Here is an 18,219-nt window from a genome sequence, read left to right as displayed (position 1 = left end):
GGACAGACCCATTGCTGGGGGTTTGGAATGAATATTGAGGGACACACCCATTGCTGGTGGTTTGGAGTGAACATTGAGGGACACACCCATTGCTGGGGGTTTGGAGTGAACACTGAGCGACAGACCCATTCCTGGGATTTGGAGGGCCCATTGAGGGACAGACCCATTGCTGGGGGTTTGGAGTGAACGTTGAGGGACAGACCCATTGCTGGGAGTTTGGAGTGAACATTGAGGGACAGACCCATTGCTGGAGGATTGGAGTGAACATTGAGGGACAGACACATTGCTGGGAGTTTGGAGTGAACATTGAGGAACATACCCATTGCTGGGAGTTTGGAGTGAACATTGAGGGACAGACCCATTGCTTGAGGTTTGGAGTGCACATTGAGGGACAGACCCATTGCTGGGGGTTTGGGGAACATTGAGGGAAAGACCCATTGCTGGGAGTTTGGTGTGAATACAGAGGGACAGACCCATTGCTGTGGGTTTGGAGGGAACATTGAGGGACAGACCCATTGCTGGGAGTTTGGTGTGAACATTGAGGGACATATCCATGGCTGGAAATTTGGGGAATATTGAGGGACAGACCGATTGCTGGTGGTTTGGAGTGAACATTTAGGGACAGACCCATTGCTGGGGGTTTGGAATGAATATTGAGGGACACACCCATTGCTGGGGGTTTGGAGTGAACACTGAGCGACAGACCCTTCTGGGATTTGGAGGGAATATTGAGGGACAACCCATTCCTGGGGGTTTGGAGGCAACATTGAGGGACAGACCCATTGCTGGGGGTTTGGGGAACATTGAGAGACATACCCTTTGATGGGAGGTTGGAGTGAACATTGAGGGACAGACCCATTGCTGGGAGTTTGGAAGGAATATTGAGGGACAGACCCGTTGCTGGGAGTTTGGGAACATTTAGGGACAGATCCATTGCTGGGGCTTTGGGGTACACTGAGGGACAGACCCAGTGCTGGGAGTTTGGAGTGAACATTGAGGGACAGACCCATTGCTGGAGGTTTGGAGTGAACATTGAGGGACAGACCCATTGCTGGGAGGTTGGAGTGAACATTGAGGGACAGACTCATTGCTGGGGGTATGGAGGGAACATTGAGGGACAGACCCATTGCTGGGAGTTTGGAAGGAATATTGAGGGACAGACCCATTGTTGGGAGTTTGGTGGGAACTTTGAGGGACAGACCCATCGCTGGGGGTTTGGAGTGGACTTTGAGTGACAGATCCATTGCTGGGGGTTTGGAGTGAACATTGAGGGACAGACCCATTGATGGAGGTTTGGAGTGAACATTGAGGGACAGACCCATTGCTGGGTGTTTGGGGAACATTGAGGGACAGACCCATTGCTGGGAGTCTGGAGTGAACATCGAGGGACAGACCCATTGCTGGGAGTTTGGAGGGAACATTGAGGGACAGACGTATTGCTGGAGGTGTGGAGTAAACATTGAGGGAGAGACCCATTGCTGGGGGTTTGGGGAACATTGTAGGTCAGACCGATTGCTGGGGGTTTGGAGTGAACATTCAGGGACAGACGCATTGCTGGGAGGTTGGAGTGAACATTGAGGGACAGACCCATTGCTGGGAGTTTGGAGTGAACATTGAGGGACACACCCATTGTTGGAGGTTTAGAGTGAACTTTGAGGGACAGACCCATTGCTGGGGTTTGGGGAACATTGAGGGAAAGACCCATTGCTGGGAGTTTGGAGTGAACATTGACGGAAATACCCATTGCCGGGGTTTTGGGGAACATGGAGGGACAAACCCATTGCTGGGAGTTTGGAGTGAACATTGAGGGACAGACCCATTGCTGGGGGTTTGGAGTGAACATTGAGGGACAGACCCATTGCTGGGAGTTAGGAGTGAACATTGAGGTACCGACCCATTGCTCGGAGTTTGGGGAACATTTAGGGACAGATCCATTGCTGGGAGTTTGGGGAACATTGAGGGACGGACTAATTGCTAGGACTTTGGGGAACATTGAGGGACAGACCCATTGCTGGGAGTTTGGGGAACATTTAGGGACAGATCCATTGCTGGGGCTTTGGGGAACACTGAGGGACAGACCCATTGCTGGGAGTTTGGAGTGAACATTGAGGGACAGACCCGTTGCTGGGGCTTTGGAGTGAACATTGAGGGACAGACCCATTGCTGGGAGTTTGGAGGGAACATTGAGGGACAGATCCATTGCTGGAGGATTGGAGTGAACATTGAGGGACAGACCCATTGCTGGGGGTTTGGAGGGAACATTGAGGGACAGACCCATTGCTGGGGGTTTGGGGAACATTGAGAGACAGACTCATTGCTGGGAGGTTGGAGTGAACATTGAGGTACAGACCGATTGCTGGTGGTTTGGAGTGAACATTGAGGGACAGACCCATTGCTGGGGGTTTGGAATGAATATTGAGGGACACACCCATTGCTGGGGGTTTGGAGTGAACACTGAGCGACAGACCCTTCTGGGATTTGGAGGGAATATTGAGGGACAGACCCATTGCTGGGGGTTTGGAGGCAACATTGAGGGACAGACCCATTGCTGGGGGTTTGGGGAACATTGAGAGACATACCCATTGATGGGAGGTTGGAGTGAACATTGAGGGACAGACTCATTGCTGGGGGTATGGAGGGAACATTGAGGGACAGACCCATTGCTGGGAGTTTGGAGGGAACATTGTGTGACAGACCCATTGTTGGGAGTTTGGTGGGAGCTTTGAGGGACAGACCCATTGCTGGGGGTTTGGAGTGAACATTGAGGGACATACCCATTGCTGGGGGTTTGGAGGGAGCATTGAGGGACAGACCCATTGCTGGGGCTTTGGAGAGAACATTGAGGAACAGACCCATTCCTGTGAGTTTGGAGTGATCATTGTGTGACAGACCCACTGCTGGGAGTTTGGAGTGAACATTGAGGGACAGACACATTGCTGGAGTTTTGGAGTGAACATTGAGGGACAGACCCATTGCTGGGGGTTTGTGGAACATTGAGGGAAAGACCCATTGCTGGGATTTTGGTGTGAATATAGAGGGACAGACACATTGCCGGGGGTTAGGGGAACATTGAGGGACAAATCCATTGCTGGGAGTTTGGAGTGAACATGGAGGGACAGACCCATTGCTGGGGATTTGGAGGGAACATTGAGGGACAGACCCATTGCTGGGAGTTTGGTGTGAACATTGAGGGACAGATCCATTGCTGGGAATTTGGGGAACATTTAGGGACAGATCCATTGCTGGGGGTTTGGGCTACATTGAGGGACAGACCCATTGCTGGGAGTTTGGAGTGAACATGGAGGGACAGACCCATTGCTGGGGGTTTGGAGGGAACATTGAGGGACAGACCCATTGCTGGGGGCTTGGGGTGAACATTGAGGGACATTACTGGCAGTTTGGAGGGTACATTGAGGGACAGACCCATTGCTGGAGGTTTGGAGTGAACATTGAGGGACAGACACATTGCTGTGAGTTTGGAGTGAACATTGAGGAACAGACCCATTGCTGGGAGTTTGGAGTGAACATTGAGGGACAGACCCATTGCTGGAGGTTTGGAGTGAACATTGAGGGACAGACCCACTGCTGGGAGTTTGGAGTGAACATTGAGGGACAGACACATTGCTGGAGTTTTGGAGTGAACATTGAGGGACAGACCCATTGCTGGGGGTTTGGGGAACATTGAGGGAAAGACCCATTGCTGGGAGTTTGGTGTGAATATAGAGGGACAGACACATTTCCGGGGGTTAGGGGAACATTGAGGGACAAACCCATTGCTGGGAGTTTGGAGTGAACATGGAGGGACAGACCCATTGCTGGGGGTTTGGACGGAACATTGAGGGACAGACCCATTGCTGGGAGTTTGGTGTGAACATTGAGGGACAGATCCATGGCTGGGAATTTGGGGAACATTTAGGGTAGTACCATTGCTGGGAGTTTGGGCTACATTGAGGGACAGACCCATTGCTGGGGGTTTGGAGTGAACATTGAGGGACAGACCCATTGCTGGGGGTTTGGAGTGAACATTGAGGGACAGACCCATTGCTGGGGGTTTGGAATGAATATTGAGGGACACACCCATTGCTGGTGGTTTGGAGTGAACATTGAGGGACACACCCATTGCTGGGGGTTTGGAGTGAACACTGAGCGACAGACCCATTCCTGGGATTTGGAGGGCACATTGAGGGACAGACCCATTGCTGGGGGTTTGGAGTGAACGTTGAGGGACAGACCCATTGCTGGGAGTTTGGAGTGAACATTGAGGGACAGACCCATTGTTGGAGGATTGGAGTGAACATTGAGGGACAGACACATTGCTCGGAGTTTGGGGAACATTTAGGGACAGATCCATTGCTGGGAGTTTGGGGAACATTGAGGGACGGACTAATTGCTAGGACTTTGGGGAACATTGAGGGACAGACCCATTGCTGGGAGTTTGGGGAACATTTAGGGACAGATCCATTGCTGGGGCTTTGGGGAACACTGAGGGACAGACCCATTGCTGGGGGTTTGGAGGCAACATTGAGGGACAGACCCATTGCTGGGGGTTTGGGGAACATTGAGAGACATACCCATTGATGGGAGGTTGGAGTGAACATTGAGGGACAGACTCATTGCTGGGGGTATGGAGGGAACATTGAGGGACAGACCCATTGCTGGGAGTTTGGAGGGAACATTGTGTGACAGACCCATTGTTGGGAGTTTGGTGGGAACTTTGAGGGACAGACCCATTGCTGGGGGTTTGGAGTGAACATTGAGGGACATACCCATTGCTGGGGGTTTGGAGGGAGCGTTGAGGGACAGACCCATTGCTGGGGCTTTGGAGAGAACATTGAGGAACAGACCCATTCCTGTGAGTTTGGAGTGATCATTGAGTGACAGACCCACTGCTGGGAGTTTGGAGTGAACATTGAGGGACAGACACATTGCTGGAGTTTTTGAGTGAACATTGAGGGACAGACCCATTGCTGGGGGTTTGTGGAACATTGAGGGAAAGACCCATTGCTGGGAGTTTGGTGTGAATATAGAGGGACAGACACATTGCCGGGGGTTAGGGGAACATTGAGGGACAAACCCATTGCTGGGAGTTTGGAGTGAACATGGAGGGACAGACCCATTGCTGGGGATTTGGAGGGAACATTGAGGGACAGACCCATTGCTGGGAGTTTGGTGTGGACATTGAGGGACAGATCCATTGCTGGGAATTTGGGGAACATTTAGGGACAGATCCATTGCTGGGGGTTTGGGCTACATTGAGGGACAGACCCATTGCTGGGAGTTTGGAGAGAACATGGAGGGACAGACCCATTGCTGGGGGTTTGGAGGGAACATTGAGGGACAGACCCATTGCTGGGTGCTTGGGGTGAACATTGAGGGACAGACACATTGCTGGCAGTTTGGAGGGTACATTGTGGGACAGAACCATTGCTGGGGGTTTGGAGGGAGCATTGATGGACAGTCCCATTGCTGGGACTTTGGAGTGAACATTGAGGGACAGACCCATTGCTGGGAGTTTGGAGTAAACATTGAGGGACAGACCCATTGCTGGAGGTTTGGAGTGAACATTGAGGGACAGACACATTGCTGGGAGTTTGGAGTGAACATTGAGGAACAGACCCATTGCTGGGAGTTTGGAGTGAACATTGAGGGACAGACCCATTGCTGGAGGTTTGGAGTGAACATTGAGGGACAGACCCACTGCTGGGAGTTTGGAGTGAACATTGAGGGACAGACACATTGCTGGAGTTTTGGAGTGAACATTGAGGGACAGACCCATTGCTGGGGTTTGGGGAACATTGAGGGAAAGACCCATTGCTGGGAGTTTGGTGTGAATATAGAGGGACAGACACTTTTCCGGGGGTTAGGGGAACATTGAGGGACAAACCCATTGCTGGGAGTTTGGAGTGAACATGGAGGGACAGACCCATTGCTGGGGGTTTGGACGGAACATTGAGGGACAGACCCATTGCTGGGAGTTTGGTGTGAACATTGAGGGACAGATCCATGGCTGGGAATTTGGGGAACATTTAGGGTAGTACCATTGCTGGGAGTTTGGGCTACATTGAGGGACAGACCCATTGCTGGGGGTTTGGAGTGAACATTGAGGGACAGACCCATTGCTGGGGGTTTGGAGTGAACATTGAGGGACAGACCCATTGCTGGGGGTTTGGAATGAATATTGAGGGACACACCCATTGCTGGTGGTTTGGAGTAAACATTGAGGGACACACCCATTGCTGGGGGTTTGGAGTGAACACTGAGCGACAGACCCATTCCTGGGATTTGGAGGGCACATTGAGGGACAGACCCATTGCTGGGGGTTTGGAGTGAACGTTGAGGGACAGACCCATTGCTGGGAGTTTGGAGTGAACATTGAGGGACAGACCCATTGCTGGAGGATTGGAGTGAACATTGAGGGACAGACACATTGCTGGGAGTTTGGAGTGAACATTGAGGAACAGACCCATTGCTGGGAGTTTGGAGTGAACATTGAGGGACAGACCCATTGCTTGAGGTTTGGAGTGCACATTGAGGGACAGACCCATTGCTGAGGGTTTGGGGAACATTGAGAGACATACCCATTGATGGGAGGTTGGAGTGAACATTGAGGGACAGTCTCATTGCTGGGGGTATGGAGGGAACATTGAGGGACAGACCCATTGCTGGGAGTTTGGTGTGAACATTGAGGGACAGATCCATGGCTGGAAATTTGGGGAACATTTTAGGACAGACCGATTGCTGGTGGTTTGGAGTGACATTGAGGGACAGACCCATTGCTGGGGGTTTGGAATGAATATTGAGGGACAGACCCATTGCTGGGGGTTTGGAGTGAACACTGAGCGACAGACCCTTCTGGGATTTGGAGGGAATATTGAGGGACAGACCCATTGCTGGGGGTTTGGAGGCAACATTGAGGGACAGACTCATTGCTGGGGGTTTGGGGAACATTGAGAGACATACCCATTGATGGGAGGTTGGAGTGAACATTGAGGGACAGACCCATTGCTGGGAGTTTGGAAGAAATATTGAGGGACAGACCCATTGCTGGGAGTTTGGGGAACATTTAGGGACAGATCCATTGCTGGGGCTTTGGGGTACATTGAGGGACAGACCCATTGCTGGGAGTTTGGGGAACATTGAGGGACAGACCCATTGCTGGGAGTTTGGAGTGAACATCGAGGGACAGACCCATTGCTGGGAGTTTGGAGGGAACATTGAGGGACAGACGCATTGCTGGAGGTTTGGAGTAAACATTGAGGGAGAGACCCATTGCTGGGGGTTTGGGGAACATTGTAGGTCAGACCGATTGCTGGGTGTTTGGAGTGAACATTCAGGGACAGACGCATTGCTGGGAGTTTGGAGTGAACATTGAGGGACAGACCCATTGCTGGGAGTTTGGAGTGAACATTGAGGGACACACCCATTGTTGGAGGTTTAGAGTGAACTTTGAGGGACAGACCCATTGCTGGGGGTTGGGGGAACATTGAGGGAAAGACCCATTGCTGGGAGTTTGGAGTGAACATTGACGGAAATACCCATTGCCGGAGTTTTGGGGAACATTGAGGGACAAACCCATTGCTGGGAGTTTGGAGTGAACATTGAGGGACAGACCCATTGCTGGGGGTTTGGAGTGAACATTGAGGGACAGACCCATTGCTGGGAGTTTGGAGTGAACATTGAGGTACCGACCCATTGCTCGGAGTTTGGGGAACATTTAGGGACAGATCCATTGCTGGGAGTTTGGGGAACATTGAGGGACGGACTAATTGCTAGGACTTTGGGGAACATTGAGGGACAGACCCATTGCTGGGAGTTTGGGGAACATTTAGGGACAGATCCATTGCTGGGGCTTTGGGGAACACTGAGGGACAGAACCATTGCTGAGGCTTTGGAGTGAACATTGAGGGACAGACCCATTGCTGGGAGTTTGGAGGGAACATTGAGGGACAGATCCATTGCTGGAGGATTGGAGTGAACATTGAGGGACAGACCCATTGTGGGGGTTTGGAGGGAACATTGAGGGACAGACCCATTGCTGGGGGTTTGGGGAACATTGAGAGACAGACTCATTGCTGGGAGGTTGGAGTGAACATTGAGGTACAGACCGATTGCTGGTGGTTTGGAGTGAACATTGAGGGACAGACCCATTGCTGGGGGTTTGGAATGAATATTGAGGGACACACCCATTGCTGGGGGTTTGGAGTGAACACTGAGCGACAGACCCTTCTGGGATTTGGAGGGAATATTGAGGGACGGACCCATTGCTGGGGGTTTGGCGGCAACATTGAGGGACAGACCCATTGCTGGGGGTTTGGGGAACATTGAGAGACATACCCATTGATGGGAGGTTGGAGTGAACATTGAGGGACAGACTCATTGCTGGGGGTATGGAGGGAACATTGAGGGACAGACCCATTGCTGGGAGTTTGGAGGGAATATTGTGTGACAGACCCATTGTTGGGAGTTTGGAGTGAACATTGAGGGACAGACCCATTGCTGGAGGTTTGGAGTGAACATTGAGGGACAGACACATTGCTGGGAGTTTGGAGTGAACATTGAGGAACAGACCCATTGCTGGGAGTTTGGAGTGAACATTGAGGGACAGACCCATTGCTGGAGGTTTGGAGTGAACATTGAGGGACAGACCCACTGCTGGGAGTTTGGAGTGAACATTGAGGGACAGACACATTGCTGGAGTTTTGGAGTGAACATTGAGGGACAGACCCATTGCTGGGGGTTTGGGGAACATTGAGGGAAAGACCCATTGCTGGGAGTTTGGTGTGAATATAGAGGGACAGACACATTTCCGGGGGTTAGGGGAACATTGAGGGACAAACCCATTGCTGGGAGTTTGGAGTGAACATGGAGGGACAGACCCATTGCTGGGGGTTTGGACGGAACATTGAGGGACAGACCCATTGCTGGGAGTTTGGTGTGAACATTGAGGGACAGATCCATGGCTGGGAATTTGGGGAACATTTAGGGTAGTACCATTGCTGGGAGTTTGGGCTACATTGAGGGACAGACCCATTGCTGGGGGTTTGGAGTGAACATTGAGGGACAGACCCATTGCTGGGGGTTTGGAGTGAACATTGAGGGACAGACCCATTGCTTTGAGTTTGGAATGAATATTGAGGGACACACCCATTGCTGGTGGTTTGGAGTGAACATTGAGGGACACACCCATTGCTGGGGGTTTGGAGTGAACACTGAGCGACAGATCCATTGCTGGAGGATTGGAGTGAACATTGAGGGACAGACCCATTGTGGGGGTTTGGAGGGAACATTGAGGGACAGACCCATTGCTGGGGGTTTGGGGAACATTGAGAGACATACCCTTTGATGGGAGGTTGGAGTGAACATTGAGGGACAGACCCATTGCTGGGAGTTTGGAAGGAATATTGAGGGACAGACCCGTTGCTGGGAGTTTGGGAACATTTAGGGACAGATCCATTGCTGGGGCTTTGGGGTACACTGAGGGACAGACCCAGTGCTGGGAGTTTGGAGTGAACATTGAGGGACAGACCCATTGCTGGAGGTTTGGAGTGAACATTGAGGGACAGACCCATTGCTGGGAGGTTGGAGTGAACATTGAGGGACAGACTCATTGCTGGGGGTATGGAGGGAACATTGAGGGACAGACCCATTGCTGGGAGTTTGGAAGGAATATTGAGGGACAGACCCATTGTTGGGAGTTTGGTGGGAACTTTGAGGGACAGACCCATCGCTGGGGGTTTGGAGTGAACTTTGAGTGACAGATCCATTGCTGGGGGTTTGGAGTGAACATTGAGGGACAGACCCATTGATGGAGGTTTGGAGTGAACATCGAGGGACAGACCCATTGCTGGGAGTTTGGAGGGAACATTGAGGGACAGACGCATTGCTGGAGGTTTGGAGTAAACATTGAGGGAGAGACCCATTGCTGGGGGTTTGGGGAACATTGTAGGTCAGACCGATTGCTGGGGGTCTGGAGTGAACATTCAGGGACAGCCGCATTGCTGGGAGTTTGGAGTGAACATTTGGACAGACCCATTGCTGGGGGTTTGGGCTACATTGAGGGACAGACCCATTGCTGGGAGTTTGGAGTCAACATGGAGGGACAGACCCATTGCTGGGGGTTTGGAGGGAACATTGAGGGACAGACCCATTGCTGGGGGCTTGGGGTGAACATTGATGGACAGACCCATTGCTGGGACTTTGGAGTGAACATTGAGGGACAGACCCATTGCTGGGAGTTTGGAGTAAATATTGAGGGACAGACCCATTGCTGGAGGTTTGGAGTGAACATTGAGGGACAGACACATTGCTGGGAGTTTGGAGTGAACATTGAGGAACAGACCCATTGCTGGGAGTTTGGTGTGAACATTGAGGGACAGACCCATTGCTGGAGGTTTGGAGTGAACATTGAGGGACAGACCCACTGCTGGGAGTTTGGAGTGAACATTGAGGGACAGACACATTGCTGGAGTTTTGGAGTGAACATTGAGGGTAAGACCCATTGCTGGGAGTTTGGTGTGAATATAGAGGGACAGACACATTTCCGGGGGTTAGGGGAACATTGAGGGACAAACCCATTGCTGGGAGTTTGGAGTGAACATGGAGGGACAGACCCATTGCTGGGGGTTTGGACGGAACATTGAGGGACAGACCCATTGCTGGGAGTTTGGTGTGAACATTGAGGGACAGATACATGGCTGGGAATTTGGGGAACATTTAGGGTAGTACCATTGCTGGGAGTTTGGGCTACATTGAGGGACAGACCCATTGCTGGGGGTTTGGAGTGAACATTGAGAGACAGACCCATTGCTGGGGGTTTGGAGTGAACATTGAGGGACAGACCCATTGCTGGGGGTTTGGAATGAATATTGAGGGACACACCCATTGCTGGTGGTTTGGAGTGAACATTGAGGGACACACCCATTGCTGGGGGTTTGGAGTGAACACTGAGCGACAGACCCATTCCTGGGATTTGGAGGGCCCATTGAGGGACAGACCCATTGCTGGGGGTTTGGAGTGAACGTTGAGGGACAGACCCATTGCTGGGAGTTTGGAGTGAACATTGAGGGACAGACCCATTGCTGGAGGATTGGAGTGAACATTGAGGGACAGACACATTGCTGGGAGTTTGGAGTGAACATTGAGGAACATACCCATTGCTGGGAGTTTGGAGTGAACATTGAGGGACAGACCCATTGCTTGAGGTTTGGAGTGCACATTGAGGGACAGACCCATTGCTGGGGGTTTGGGGAACATTGAGGGAAAGACCCATTGCTGGGAGTTTGGTGTGAATACAGAGGGACAGACCCATTGCTGTGGGTTTGGAGGGAACATTGAGGGACAGACCCATTGCTGGGAGTTTGGTGTGAACATTGAGGGACATATCCATGGCTGGAAATTTGGGGAATATTGAGGGACAGACCGATTGCTGGTGGTTTGGAGTGAACATTTAGGGACAGACCCATTGCTGGGGGTTTGGAATGAATATTGAGGGACACACCCATTGCTGGGGGTTTGGAGTGAACACTGAGCGACAGACCCTTCTGGGATTTGGAGGGAATATTGAGGGACAACCCATTCCTGGGGGTTTGGAGGCAACATTGAGGGACAGACCCATTGCTGGGGGTTTGGGGAACATTGAGAGACATACCCTTTGATGGGAGGTTGGAGTGAACATTGAGGGACAGACCCATTGCTGGGAGTTTGGAAGGAATATTGAGGGACAGACCCGTTGCTGGGAGTTTGGGAACATTTAGGGACAGATCCATTGCTGGGGCTTTGGGGTACACTGAGGGACAGACCCAGTGCTGGGAGTTTGGAGTGAACATTGAGGGACAGACCCATTGCTGGAGGTTTGGAGTGAACATTGAGGGACAGACCCATTGCTGGGAGGTTGGAGTGAACATTGAGGGACAGACTCATTGCTGGGGGTATGGAGGGAACATTGAGGGACAGACCCATTGCTGGGAGTTTGGAAGGAATATTGAGGGACAGACCCATTGTTGGGAGTTTGGTGGGAACTTTGAGGGACAGACCCATCGCTGGGGGTTTGGAGTGGACTTTGAGTGACAGATCCATTGCTGGGGGTTTGGAGTGAACATTGAGGGACAGACCCATTGATGGAGGTTTGGAGTGAACATTGAGGGACAGACCCATTGCTGGGTGTTTGGGGAACATTGAGGGACAGACCCATTGCTGGGAGTCTGGAGTGAACATCGAGGGACAGACCCATTGCTGGGAGTTTGGAGGGAACATTGAGGGACAGACGTATTGCTGGAGGTGTGGAGTAAACATTGAGGGAGAGACCCATTGCTGGGGGTTTGGGGAACATTGTAGGTCAGACCGATTGCTGGGGGTTTGGAGTGAACATTCAGGGACAGACGCATTGCTGGGAGGTTGGAGTGAACATTGAGGGACAGACCCATTGCTGGGAGTTTGGAGTGAACATTGAGGGACACACCCATTGTTGGAGGTTTAGAGTGAACTTTGAGGGACAGACCCATTGCTGGGGTTTGGGGAACATTGAGGGAAAGACCCATTGCTGGGAGTTTGGAGTGAACATTGACGGAAATACCCATTGCCGGGGTTTTGGGGAACATGGAGGGACAAACCCATTGCTGGGAGTTTGGAGTGAACATTGAGGGACAGACCCATTGCTGGGGGTTTGGAGTGAACATTGAGGGACAGACCCATTGCTGGGAGTTTGGAGTGAACATTGAGGTACCGACCCATTGCTCGGAGTTTGGGGAACATTTAGGGACAGATCCATTGCTGGGAGTTTGGGGAACATTGAGGGACGGACTAATTGCTAGGACTTTGGGGAACATTGAGGGACAGACCCATTGCTGGGAGTTTGGGGAACATTTAGGGACAGATCCATTGCTGGGGCTTTGGGGAACACTGAGGGACAGACCCATTGCTGGGAGTTTGGAGTGAACATTGAGGGACAGACCCGTTGCTGGGGCTTTGGAGTGAACATTGAGGGACAGACCCATTGCTGGGAGTTTGGAGGGAACATTGAGGGACAGATCCATTGCTGGAGGATTGGAGTGAACATTGAGGGACAGACCCATTGCTGGGGGTTTGGAGGGAACATTGAGGGACAGACCCATTGCTGGGGGTTTGGGGAACATTGAGAGACAGACTCATTGCTGGGAGGTTGGAGTGAACATTGAGGTACAGACCGATTGCTGGTGGTTTGGAGTGAACATTGAGGGACAGACCCATTGCTGGGGGTTTGGAATGAATATTGAGGGACACACCCATTGCTGGGGGTTTGGAGTGAACACTGAGCGACAGACCCTTCTGGGATTTGGAGGGAATATTGAGGGACAGACCCATTGCTGGGGGTTTGGAGGCAACATTGAGGGACAGACCCATTGCTGGGGGTTTGGGGAACATTGAGAGACATACCCATTGATGGGAGGTTGGAGTGAACATTGAGGGACAGACTCATTGCTGGGGGTATGGAGGGAACATTGAGGGACAGACCCATTGCTGGGAGTTTGGAGGGAACATTGTGTGACAGACCCATTGTTGGGAGTTTGGTGGGAGCTTTGAGGGACAGACCCATTGCTGGGGGTTTGGAGTGAACATTGAGGGACATACCCATTGCTGGGGGTTTGGAGGGAGCATTGAGGGACAGACCCATTGCTGGGGCTTTGGAGAGAACATTGAGGAACAGACCCATTCCTGTGAGTTTGGAGTGATCATTGTGTGACAGACCCACTGCTGGGAGTTTGGAGTGAACATTGAGGGACAGACACATTGCTGGAGTTTTGGAGTGAACATTGAGGGACAGACCCATTGCTGGGGGTTTGTGGAACATTGAGGGAAAGACCCATTGCTGGGATTTTGGTGTGAATATAGAGGGACAGACACATTGCCGGGGGTTAGGGGAACATTGAGGGACAAATCCATTGCTGGGAGTTTGGAGTGAACATGGAGGGACAGACCCATTGCTGGGGATTTGGAGGGAACATTGAGGGACAGACCCATTGCTGGGAGTTTGGTGTGAACATTGAGGGACAGATCCATTGCTGGGAATTTGGGGAACATTTAGGGACAGATCCATTGCTGGGGGTTTGGGCTACATTGAGGGACAGACCCATTGCTGGGAGTTTGGAGTGAACATGGAGGGACAGACCCATTGCTGGGGGTTTGGAGGGAACATTGAGGGACAGACCCATTGCTGGGGGCTTGGGGTGAACATTGAGGGACATTACTGGCAGTTTGGAGGGTACATTGAGGGACAGACCCATTGCTGGAGGTTTGGAGTGAACATTGAGGGACAGACACATTGCTGTGAGTTTGGAGTGAACATTGAGGAACAGACCCATTGCTGGGAGTTTGGAGTGAACATTGAGGGACAGACCCATTGCTGGAGGTTTGGAGTGAACATTGAGGGACAGACCCACTGCTGGGAGTTTGGAGTGAACATTGAGGGACAGACACATTGCTGGAGTTTTGGAGTGAACATTGAGGGACAGACCCATTGCTGGGGGTTTGGGGAACATTGAGGGAAAGACCCATTGCTGGGAGTTTGGTGTGAATATAGAGGGACAGACACATTTCCGGGGGTTAGGGGAACATTGAGGGACAAACCCATTGCTGGGAGTTTGGAGTGAACATGGAGGGACAGACCCATTGCTGGGGGTTTGGACGGAACATTGAGGGACAGACCCATTGCTGGGAGTTTGGTGTGAACATTGAGGGACAGATCCATGGCTGGGAATTTGGGGAACATTTAGGGTAGTACCATTGCTGGGAGTTTGGGCTACATTGAGGGACAGACCCATTGCTGGGGGTTTGGAGTGAACATTGAGGGACAGACCCATTGCTGGGGGTTTGGAGTGAACATTGAGGGACAGACCCATTGCTGGGGGTTTGGAATGAATATTGAGGGACACACCCATTGCTGGTGGTTTGGAGTGAACATTGAGGGACACACCCATTGCTGGGGGTTTGGAGTGAACACTGAGCGACAGACCCATTCCTGGGATTTGGAGGGCACATTGAGGGACAGACCCATTGCTGGGGGTTTGGAGTGAACGTTGAGGGACAGACCCATTGCTGGGAGTTTGGAGTGAACATTGAGGGACAGACCCATTGTTGGAGGATTGGAGTGAACATTGAGGGACAGACACATTGCTCGGAGTTTGGGGAACATTTAGGGACAGATCCATTGCTGGGAGTTTGGGGAACATTGAGGGACGGACTAATTGCTAGGACTTTGGGGAACATTGAGGGACAGACCCATTGCTGGGAGTTTGGGGAACATTTAGGGACAGATCCATTGCTGGGGCTTTGGGGAACACTGAGGGACAGACCCATTGCTGGGGGTTTGGAGGCAACATTGAGGGACAGACCCATTGCTGGGGGTTTGGGGAACATTGAGAGACATACCCATTGATGGGAGGTTGGAGTGAACATTGAGGGACAGACTCATTGCTGGGGGTATGGAGGGAACATTGAGGGACAGACCCATTGCTGGGAGTTTGGAGGGAACATTGTGTGACAGACCCATTGTTGGGAGTTTGGTGGGAACTTTGAGGGACAGACCCATTGCTGGGGGTTTGGAGTGAACATTGAGGGACATACCCATTGCTGGGGGTTTGGAGGGAGCGTTGAGGGACAGACCCATTGCTGGGGCTTTGGAGAGAACATTGAGGAACAGACCCATTCCTGTGAGTTTGGAGTGATCATTGAGTGACAGACCCACTGCTGGGAGTTTGGAGTGAACATTGAGGGACAGACACATTGCTGGAGTTTTTGAGTGAACATTGAGGGACAGACCCATTGCTGGGGGTTTGTGGAACATTGAGGGAAAGACCCATTGCTGGGAGTTTGGTGTGAATATAGAGGGACAGACACATTGCCGGGGGTTAGGGGAACATTGAGGGACAAACCCATTGCTGGGAGTTTGGAGTGAACATGGAGGGACAGACCCATTGCTGGGGATTTGGAGGGAACATTGAGGGACAGACCCATTGCTGGGAGTTTGGTGTGGACATTGAGGGACAGATCCATTGCTGGGAATTTGGGGAACATTTAGGGACAGATCCATTGCTGGGGGTTTGGGCTACATTGAGGGACAGACCCATTGCTGGGAGTTTGGAGAGAACATGGAGGGACAGACCCATTGCTGGGGGTTTGGAGGGAACATTGAGGGACAGACCCATTGCTGGGTGCTTGGGGTGAACATTGAGGGACAGACACATTGCTGGCAGTTTGGAGGGTACATTGTGGGACAGAACCATTGCTGGGGGTTTGGAGGGAGCATTGATGGACAGTCCCATTGCTGGGACTTTGGAGTGAACATTGAGGGACAGACCCATTGCTGGGAGTTTGGAGTAAACATTGAGGGACAGACCCATTGCTGGAGGTTTGGAGTGAACATTGAGGGACAGACACATTGCTGGGAGTTTGGAGTGAACATTGAGGAACAGACCCATTGCTGGGAGTTTGGAGTGAACATTGAGGGACAGACCCATTGCTGGAGGTTTGGAGTGAACATTGAGGGACAGACCCACTGCTGGGAGTTTGGAGTGAACATTGAGGGACAGACACATTGCTGGAGTTTTGGAGTGAACATTGAGGGACAGACCCATTGCTGGGGTTTGGGGAACATTGAGGGAAAGACCCATTGCTGGGAGTTTGGTGTGAATATAGAGGGACAGACACATTTCCGGGGGTTAGGGGAACATTGAGGGACAAACCCATTGCTGGGAGTTTGGAGTGAACATGGAGGGACAGACCCATTGCTGGGGGTTTGGACGGAACATTGAGGGACAGACCCATTGCTGGGAGTTTGGTGTGAACATTGAGGGACAGATCCATGGCTGGGAATTTGGGGAACATTTAGGGTAGTACCATTGCTGGGAGTTTGGGCTACATTGAGGGACAGACCCATTGCTGGGGGTTTGGAGTGAACATTGAGGGACAGACCCATTGCTGGGGGTTTGGAGTGAACATTGAGGGACAGACCCATTGCTGGGGGTTTGGAATGAATATTGAGGGACACACCCATTGCTGGTGGTTTGGAGTAAACATTGAGGGACACACCCATTGCTGGGGGTTTGGAGTGAACACTGAGCGACAGACCCATTCCTGGGATTTGGAGGGCACATTGAGGGACAGACCCATTGCTGGGGGTTTGGAGTGAACGTTGAGGGACAGACCCATTGCTGGGAGTTTGGAGTGAACATTGAGGGACAGACCCATTGCTGGAGGATTGGAGTGAACATTGAGGGACAGACACATTGCTGGGAGTTTGGAGTGAACATTGAGGAACAGACCCATTGCTGGGAGTTTGGAGTGAACATTGAGGGACAGACCCATTGCTTGAGGTTTGGAGTGCACATTGAGGGACAGACCCATTGCTGGGGGTTTGGGGAACATTGAGAGACATACCCATTGATGGGAGGTTGGAGTGAACATTGAGGGACAGTCTCATTGCTGGGGGTATGGAGGGAACATTGAGGGACAGACCCATTGCTGGGAGTTTGGTGTGAACATTGAGGGACAGATCCATGGCTGGAAATTTGGGGAACATTTTAGGACAGACCGATTGCTGGTGGTTTGGAGTGACATTGAGGGACAGACCCATTGCTGGGGGTTTGGAATGAATATTGAGGGACAGACCCATTGCTGGGGGTTTGGAGTGAACACTGAGCGACAGACCCTTCTGGGATTTGGAGGGAATATTGAGGGACAGACCCATTGCTGGGGGTTTGGAGGCAACATTGAGGGACAGACTCATTGCTGGGGGTTTGGGGAACATTGAGAGACATACCCATTGATGGGATGTTGGAGTGAACATTGAGGGACAGACCCATTGCTGGGAGTTTGGAAGAAATATTGAGGGACAGACCCATTGCTGGGAGTTTGGGGAACATTTAGGGACAGATCCATTGCTGGGGCTTTGGGGTACATTGAGGGACAGACCCATTGCTGGGAGTTTGGGGAACATTGAGGGACAGACCCATTGCTGGGAGTTTGGAGTGAACATCGAGGGACAGACCCATTGCTGGGAGTTTGGAGGGAACATTGAGGGACAGACGCATTGCTGGAGGTTTGGAGTAAACATTGAGGGAGAGACCCATTGCTGGGGGTTTGGGGAACATTGTAGGTCAGACCGATTGCTGGGTGTTTGGAGTGAACATTCAGGGACAGACGCATTGCTGGGAGTTTGGAGTGAACATTGAGGGACAGACCCATTGC

The sequence above is a fragment of the Scyliorhinus torazame genome, chromosome 1, assembly GCF_047496885.1.
Source record: "Scyliorhinus torazame isolate Kashiwa2021f chromosome 1, sScyTor2.1, whole genome shotgun sequence".
NCBI lineage: Eukaryota > Metazoa > Chordata > Chondrichthyes > Carcharhiniformes > Scyliorhinidae > Scyliorhinus > Scyliorhinus torazame.
This window is presented reverse-complemented; position numbering follows the sequence as displayed.